Here is an 8,236-nt window from a genome sequence, read left to right on the forward strand (position 1 = left end):
TCACTGTAGTTTCGTTCTCTGTATCTGCTGCTCCAGTAACGATTGCCGAGTTGTCTCGCTACAGGCACCGAGCCCCGGAGCAGACTCGCTCCTGGAACTTAAACGCATTAACGAATAAACACTTGCTGTGTCCTTTGCTCTCATGGCTGTGCCTGTAGTCCTTTGTACATGGTGAGTGACTGTCAGAGTCCAGGGGAGCAGGCTAAATAGCGGGTGTGAGGGGCCATGGCTGCAGCTGCGGGCTGGGGCTGGAGGAGCTTCAGGGGGGGCCAGTGAGGCTGATGGTGATGGCCCCTCTATGTCAAAGGGCTGTAGCCCCAGGGGATGGTGCTGCCGGGGCACGCATGCCTGAGCGTGCCGATGAGCCGCACATTTCTGACGCACCGGTGCAACAGGCTGACGGTCAGTTGGAGTCAGGCCCCCTCAGGGCTGCTTCCAGGGATTTTCTGAGAGCCGGTGGAGAGGAGGCAGGAAGAGGCGCAGGAGATGGCTGCCCCCACCCCTCTGGGTACCCGGAGGCCTTCCCACCCCCTGGAAAAGGTGCCGGGTGCTTCTCCAACTCAAGAAAACTCCTCCAGCCCTGCTCACCCCCTGCAGCTGTCTCCAGCTCCATCACCTCCCTTGAAGCCTGTCCCGTAGCCACAGACTGCCCTCAAACCCTGTCCTCACGGCAGCAAGCTGACCCTTGAATATGCTTTATTCTCCATAAATGCAGGTGCCGTTAGCATCAGTTCGGGGAAGGAGCGGTGTCTCTAGGAGCTCCTGCAAAAGGAGGGGTTCCTGCCTGAGGAGAGCTACAGTCATCACTGTGGATAACGGTTGCTTGCTCTTTCCCTCTCCCAGAGGCAGCACCGAGGACTCGGTCGTCGGTTCCTCTCCGGGGATGTTGTTGATTGCGTCTGGCTCAGGTTTGTGTGGGTCGCCTTTGGCCTCATTCTCCTAGTGGCATGGGCGAAAAGGGACAGCTGGACACTTGCTGGCTGTGGGCAGGAGCTGCTGCGGCTGAAGCTGGAGAGGCCAGAAAAAGGTAAAGCAGCTGAAGAATAAAATAAAGAGGATCCAGCTGGCAGCTGCCTCCAGCTGCAGGCAGGAGCCAGCCTGCCTCACCAGGTGAGGGAGGATCCCTTTTAGCGTAGTCCTCGGCAGATCTGATCACCAACATGCACCGCACAGTACGTCTGTACGCGTACCCGAAAGCACACTACAGCCACGCAGAGTGTGCGCGTGTGAGGCTATGTATCTCGTAAGCCTCGTATTGTAAGAGCTGTGAGACACTGATTTATTCTCTCAGGGGGATGACAGTCAAGCGACCGCAGCTACGGAGGAGGAAGGAGACAGAGAGGGAGAGACGAAGATGCGTCCGAACTGTGAAATTCTCCAGCAGCTCTGAGAGCGGGAGCTGCGGTGAGTTCTGGAGCCTCAAGGCTGTGTAGTTCCTCTTCTGCATCCCGGTCCCTCCCTGCCCCCCCGTTCTCTTTCTCTTACTGCGGTCATTTTTTTTTTCTTCTCTGCACCTCTCCCTCTCTCGTTCTCCAAGTCCCCGTCTTTATCTATCATTATACTTTTCCGGTTTCTTTTTTTCTCTGTGCTTCTATCCTGTTCCTTGTCCCTCTTTTTCATCCTCTGTCTCTGTCCTGCAGTCAATCACTAGTTTTGTCTTTCTCCCTCTATCTATCTGTCTTCCTATCCCAATTTCTTAAATTTCTCCCCGTCTGCCCGTTAGCCCTTCACAGTTCCTACCCCCCCCACCTCCATCTGTCTCCATGTCCCTATTTTTTAATTCCCCTCTCTCTGCCCTGTATTCTAGATACATTTTTCCTTTCTTAGATTCTCTTGTTCCTATGTTTTCATTTCTTCCCTCTCTGTCCCATGGCCCATTTTTGTCTGTATCGTTCTTTCTCTGTTTGGCTCCCTGTCCCTATTCTTTAATTCCTCTGTCTCTCCCCTTCAGCTCATCGAGTTTTTTTGGTATTTCTGTTTATCTCTGTCCATATTACAGTCACCTTTTTTAAATCCTCCCTCTCTGCCCTGTGGCCCATCACTATTCTTTGTTTTTCTTCATCTCTCTCAGTCTAGTTCCCTGTCATTTCCTCCTCTCGGGCCTGTAGCCCATCGCTAATTTTTTTTCTCTGTGCCTCTCTCTCTGTGGGTCCCTTTCCCTATTTTTCAATCCCCCTTCTCTGCCCTGTAGCCGATCGCTGTTGTATTGGGTTTACGCGGTAAGGTTTTGTTAGCTGGAGCGGGGCAGGGGCTGCAAGGGTGGGTTCTGTGAGAAGGGACGAGGAGTCGCCCTCATGTTGGGCACAGCCAGTTCCGTCTTTGAGACGGATCTGCTGCCGATCGAAGCTGAGCCCATCAGCAACGCTGGTAACGCCTCTGTGATGGACGTTTAAGAAGGGCTAAAAAATGCTGTGCAGAAGCTGCGATAGAGGAAATGTGAGTGTTTAAGAGCCCTGCAGACATGAAGGTCAGTGAAGGAGGGGGAGGAGGTACTCCAGGCACCGGAGCAGAGATTCCCCTGCAGCCTGTGGTCGAAGAACGCGGTGACGCAGGTTGTTCTCCTGCAGCCCGTGGAGGACCCCACGCCGCAGCGGGTGGTTGTGCCTGAAGGAAGCTGTGACTCTGTGGAGAGCTAGCGCTGGAATGGGCTTCTATCAGCACTTGTGGCCCCGTGGGAGGGACCCCACGCTGGAGCAGAAAAAGAGCGTGAGGAGGAAGGAGCAGCAGAGATGACGTGCGATGAACTGCTCGCAACCCTCGCTCCCTGTCCCTCTGCATTGCTCGGGGGGAGGATGTAGAGAAGTCGGGAGCGAAGATGAGCTTAGGAAAAAAGAATAGAGTGGGGGGAAGGTGTTTTTTAGATGTTCTTATTTCTCTTTATCCTACTCTGATTTTGATTGACAATAAATTAAATTAATTTCCCCAAGTCGAGTCTGTTCTGCCTGTGCTAGTAATTGGTGAACGATCTCTTTGTCCTTATCTCAACCTACAAGCTTTTTTGTTGTATTTTCTTCCCCTGTCTTGTTGAGGAGGGGGAGCGATAGAGCGGTTTGGCAGGCGGCCAGCCACGGTCAACCCACCACAGTTTTCTTATATCAGCGTCTGTGTCCCTATTTTTTAATTCTTCCCTATGTTTCTTGTACCCCATCGCTCTTGAAACTTTCTTTTAACCTCTCCATCCCTATCTTTTTAATTCTTGCGTATGTTTCTCCAACGCAGTCGCTTTTTAAATTTTCTTGCTACCTTTCCCTCTCTCAGTCTCCCTGACCTAATTTTAATTTCTTGCTGGTTTCCTGCACACTATCGCTTTCTAAATTTTCTTTCTACGACTCGCTCTATCCATTTCCTTGTTTATAATTCTTAATTCTTCCTTTTCTGTCCTTTATCCTGTTGCTTTCTGCACTTTCTTTCTACATCTCCCTGCCCCTATTTGTTAGTTCTTGCCTATCTTTCTTGTACCCAGTTGCTTTTTGAAAGTTTCTTTCCACGTCTACCTTTGTCTGGCTCCCTGTTTCTATTTTTTATTTCTTGCTTATGTTTTTTTTCCCCTATCACTTTAGAATTTTTCCCCGTCCCTTGTCTTGTCTCTGTTTTGTCCCGCTGGTTCCTTCCGCCTCTCTCTCCCGCTCCCCGTCTCTCTTATTTTTTCCTCCCTCTCTCTGTCCCTGTTGTTTTCTGCAATCTCTCTGCTCTCCTCTCTCTACACAATTGTTCTACTCCCCACCCCTCTCTTTTTCGCAGTGTCCTGTTTTCTGGCTCCCTGTACCACACCTCTTCTCTATGTTCTTCTGTCCTTCCTCCTGCTTTTCTCTTCCCTTTTCTTCCTCTTTCCCGCTGCATTTGCACACCAAACCTTGCAGCCAATTCACTCCTGGGATTTCTTACGTGCATTAATGAATAAGCTTTTCCTGGCCTTCTCTGTGCCCCTGGATATGTTTGCAGCCCCTGGGGCAGGGCTCGTGGCTGTGGACAGGTGCAGGGGAGAGGGTGATGTGCTGTGGCACTTTGCCAATGGCCCCTGCTCCCGATGGGCTCCAGCTGGGGCTGGGGCAGCCTAGGTGTGGCCAGTGAAGCCCTGCTGGGCTAAGGGGCTCTCGCTGTAAAGGGGGCTGCCTGGGCACGCCTGCCCGAGGGAGCCGATGAAGGGAAAACTGGCTGCGGAGGGAATCCGAGGGGGTCCCAGAGGCAGCTGCCTCCAGCAACGAATGGCCGGCGGTGAGAAAGGATCTCGCCAAGCCGCCCTCGACAGAGCGGACGCCAGCACGTGGTGCTGGAAGCTCGTTGTCTCCGCTACGTGCGTGAGCTACCGTGTGTCGAGGAAGCCTTGCGGATGAGGAGCATCTGGGCATCCACTGCGTGCTGCAGAACGGGTGAGGGTGGGGCTGGCGGCACTGCAGAGGAGGAAGGGGCAGATGCAGAGAGGTAAGCGTCAGGGCAGTGAAGGTCTCCTGCCGGCACCGGGAGCTGCGGTAAGTTGCGTGTCCTCCCCTCTGCATCCTGGCCCATCTCTGCCACCCTTCTCCAGATGTCTGCCTGCCTCCTTCCTCCGTCTCCCTCTCTGCCCGCCCACCTACCTGTATGGCTCCTCCAAACTTGTTATTGTTCTTCCAACTCTGCCCAGTACCCTCTTGCCTTTTAAACTGTTTCTATGTCTCTCTCGAACCAGCTCCGTCTCCGGTTTTTTTTTTTAGTTTTTCTGCTTTGCTTTGTACCCCAATTACTTTTTAAATTTCATTTCTCTACCTACCAGTATCTGGCTCCCTGACTCTGTTTTTTCATAAATACCTGCCTCTGCTCTGTACCCCATAGCTTTTCAAAATTTCTTTCTACGCCTCCCTGTATTTGGCTCCCTTTTCCTATTTTTTATTTCTTCTCGCTCTTTCCTTTATCCCATCATCTTAAAAATTTCATTTATACATATATCTCTTTGTCTCTTGCCAGCCTTATTTTTTAATTCTCACCTGTGTGAATTGTATTCTGTCGCTTTTTGAAAGGTCTTCCTATTTCTCCCACTATCTTCCTTCCCATCCCTATTTTAAAAGTTTTTCCTATGTTTCCCTTTACCTGCCGCTTTCTAGTTTCTCCTTCTATGTATCCCTCCTTCGTCTCCCTGTCTTTATTTCTTAATGTTTTCCTACCTGTCCTGTACCCCGTCACTTTTTAAGTTTTATTTCTATGTCTCCCTCTATCTGGCTCAGTATCCCTATTTTTTAATTCCTTCCTTTAGCCAGGGAAGCGTCTGCCCAGGCATGCCTGCCTGAGGGAGCTGAAGAAGGTGAGCTGCCTGAGGTTGGAATCCGAGAAGGTCCCGCTGGCAGCTGCCTGCAGCACGAAACGGCCGGTGCCCATGGCGAGGAAGGATCCCTCCAAGCCGTCCCCGACAGAGCGCACCACCGGCACACGGTGCTGGGAGCTCGGTTCCTCCGTCGGCCGCACGTGCGAGCCACTGGGAAGGCTCGCGGTGCTGGAGCGTCGAGGCGCCTGCCGCCGAGGCAGAGAGAAAAGCGTCGGGGCGGCGGAGGTCTCGCACCGGTGCCGGGAGCTGCGGCGAGTCACACTTCCTCTCTCGCGCGTCCCGGTCCATCTCTGCCGCCCTTCCCTAGGTCTCTGCCTGCCTCCCTGCCCGTCCCTGCTTCTGTCTCCCTCTCTGCCGGCCCACCTACCTGTCCGGCTCCCCAAAACTTGTTACTCTTCTGCCAACTCTGCCCTGTACCGCTTCACCTATTAATTTGTTTCTATGTTTCCCTCTCTGTGTCTCCCTCTCCTTATTTTTTAAGGTTTTCCTATGTTTTCTATATCCCGTTACATTTTAATTTCTCTTTGTACGTTTCCCTCTCTCTGGCACCCTGTCGCTATTTTTTAATTCCTCCCTCTATCCTGTACTTAATTGCTTTTAAAATTTTCTTTCTATGTTTCCTTCTATCCATCTCCCTGTCCCTATTTTTTAATTGTTTCCTGTGTTTCTTGTACCTCATTGCTTTTAATGTTTTCTCATTGTGGTTCCTTCTATCCATCTCCCTGTCCCTGTTTTCTTAATATTCCTGTGTTTCTTGGACCCAATCACCGTTTAAGTTTTTTTTCTACTTTGTCCTCTCTCCATCTCCCTGTCCCTGTTTTTTTAATATTCCTTTGTTTCTTGTACCCAATTGCCGTTTTAGTTCTTTTTTTATGTTGTCCTCTATCCATCTCCCTGTCCCTATGTTTTAATTCTTGTCTATGTTTCTTGTACTCGGTTGCTTTTTAAAATTCCTTCTACGTCTCTTTATCCGGCCCATCTTGATTTTTTAATTATTCCTTATTTTTCTTGTACCCCATTGCTATTTAGTTTCTCTTTCAATAATTCCCTTTTTCGGGTTCCTTTTCCCTAAATTTTAATTCGTCTCTTTCTTCCGAATATCTTCTCACTTTTTAAATTTTCTTTCAATATTTCCTTCTATTCTCATCCCTGTTCCTACTTTTTAATTCTTTCCTGTGTTTCTGGTAGCTTGTCGCTTTGAAAAATTTCTTTCTATGTCTCCCTCTATCTGATTCCCTGTCCCTATTTTTTAATTCTTCCCTCTCTGTCCTGTTCCCAGTTGCTTTAAAAATTTTCTTTCTATACCTCCATTTATTTAGTTTCCTGTCGTTTTTTAATTTTTTCCTGTCTATACTATAGTCTGTCAATTTTAAATTTTGTGTCTATGACTACTTTTCTGCAGTTGACTGTCTTCATCTTCTAAATCTCTCCGGTCTGTCCTGTACTGTATCGCTTCTTCAATTTTCTTTGTGTCTTTTATCAGGCTCCCTATCCGTATTTTTTAATTCTGTGCCGTGTCATGTTCCCTGTTGCTTTCTAAATTTACTTTTATGTGTGTGTCTATTTTTTCCCCATTCTTATTTTAAAATTTATTCTTGTCTTTCCTTAAAGTGGTTGCATTTTAAATTTTCTTTCTGTGTCACAGTTTATCTGTTTTTTCTGTCCCTATTTTTTATGTTTTCCTGTGTCTCCCATACTTGTCGCTTTTAAAATTTTCTTTCTGTGTCTACTTTAATGAATTTTCTGTCTGACGTTTTAGTTTGTCTATCCTGTAGCCTGTTGCTTTTGAAATTTTCTTTGTGTGTCTCTCTGTACTTTTCTCCTTATTCTTATTTTGTAACTTTTTCTTGTTGTTCCTTAATGCCTCTGCTTTTGTAATTTTCTTCCTATGTCTCTCTCTATCGCCCTACCCTTGTTTTAAATTTTTTTTCTTGTTGTTCCTTAATGCCTTTGCTTTTTAAATTTTCTGTCGATTTTAATCCAGTTCTGTTCCCATTTTAAGTTTTTTTTCATGCTTGTCCTTTACCCAGTCGCTTTTAAAATTTTCTTTCTATGTCTGCTTTAACCAAATGACTGTATTTATTTTTCAATTTTTTCCTGCCTGTCCTAAACCCCATCGCTTTTTCGATTTTCAGTCTATGTGTGTTTTTATCAAGCTCCCTATCCCTATTTTTTGATTTATTCTTGTCTGATGTGTACCCTGTCACTTTAAAAATCATATTTCCATGTCTGTCTCTATTTTTTACCCTATCCTTATTATTTATTTTTTTCTTGTCTTAATGCCATCGCTTAATAAATTTTTTCCTATGTCAACATTTATTATGTTTGCTGTCTTATCTGTTCCCCGACGCTTTTTAAATTTTCTTTCTATGGCTCCGTTTTCCTAGTTTTCTGTCCCCATTTTAAATTTTTTTTCCGTGTATCCCACACCACAACTTTTTAAATTTTATTTCTGCACGTGGTGGTTTTGGATGGGATAGCATTAGTTTTCTTCACAGTAGCTGGTACGGGGCTACGTTTTGGATTTGTGCCGACAACAGCGTTGTTAACACAGGGACACGGCAGTTATTGCTGAGCGGCGCTTACGCAGCTCGGGGGCTGTTCCGCTCCTCGCCCCGCCCTGCCAGCGAGCAGGCTGGAGGTGCACGAGAAGGTGGGAGGGGACAGCTGACCCCACCTGAACGAAGGGATATTCCAGACCCTATGACGTCACACGTAGCAATAAAACTGGGGGTGGAGGTTTGCGGGGGGGCGCTGCTGGGGACCGGCCGGGCATCCATCTGTCAGTGGTGAGCAATTTTTTTCATTTGCATCGCTTGTTTGTCTTGGGTTTTATTTTCCTCTCTTTTTGTTGTTTGTTCCCCCCCCCTTACATTTTTTAAACAATTTCTTCTTAATTCTTAAACTGTTTTTATATCAACTCTTGCGTTTCTTTCTCAC

General features: G+C 47.7%; 1 long non-coding RNA gene across 1 annotated transcript; it reads left to right on the forward strand.

Moving 5' to 3' along the window:
- Positions 1-781: 781 nt before the first annotated feature.
- Positions 782-2,926, forward strand: LOC142077456 (uncharacterized). Its single transcript, XR_012671838.1, has 3 exons — positions 782-908; positions 1,292-1,404; positions 2,568-2,926. It is a non-coding gene; the product is annotated as an uncharacterized LOC142077456 (long non-coding RNA).
- Positions 2,927-8,236: the final 5,310 nt, after the last annotated feature.

The sequence above is a fragment of the Calonectris borealis genome, unplaced genomic scaffold (assembly GCF_964195595.1).
Source record: "Calonectris borealis unplaced genomic scaffold, bCalBor7.hap1.2 HAP1_SCAFFOLD_257, whole genome shotgun sequence".
NCBI lineage: Eukaryota > Metazoa > Chordata > Aves > Procellariiformes > Procellariidae > Calonectris > Calonectris borealis.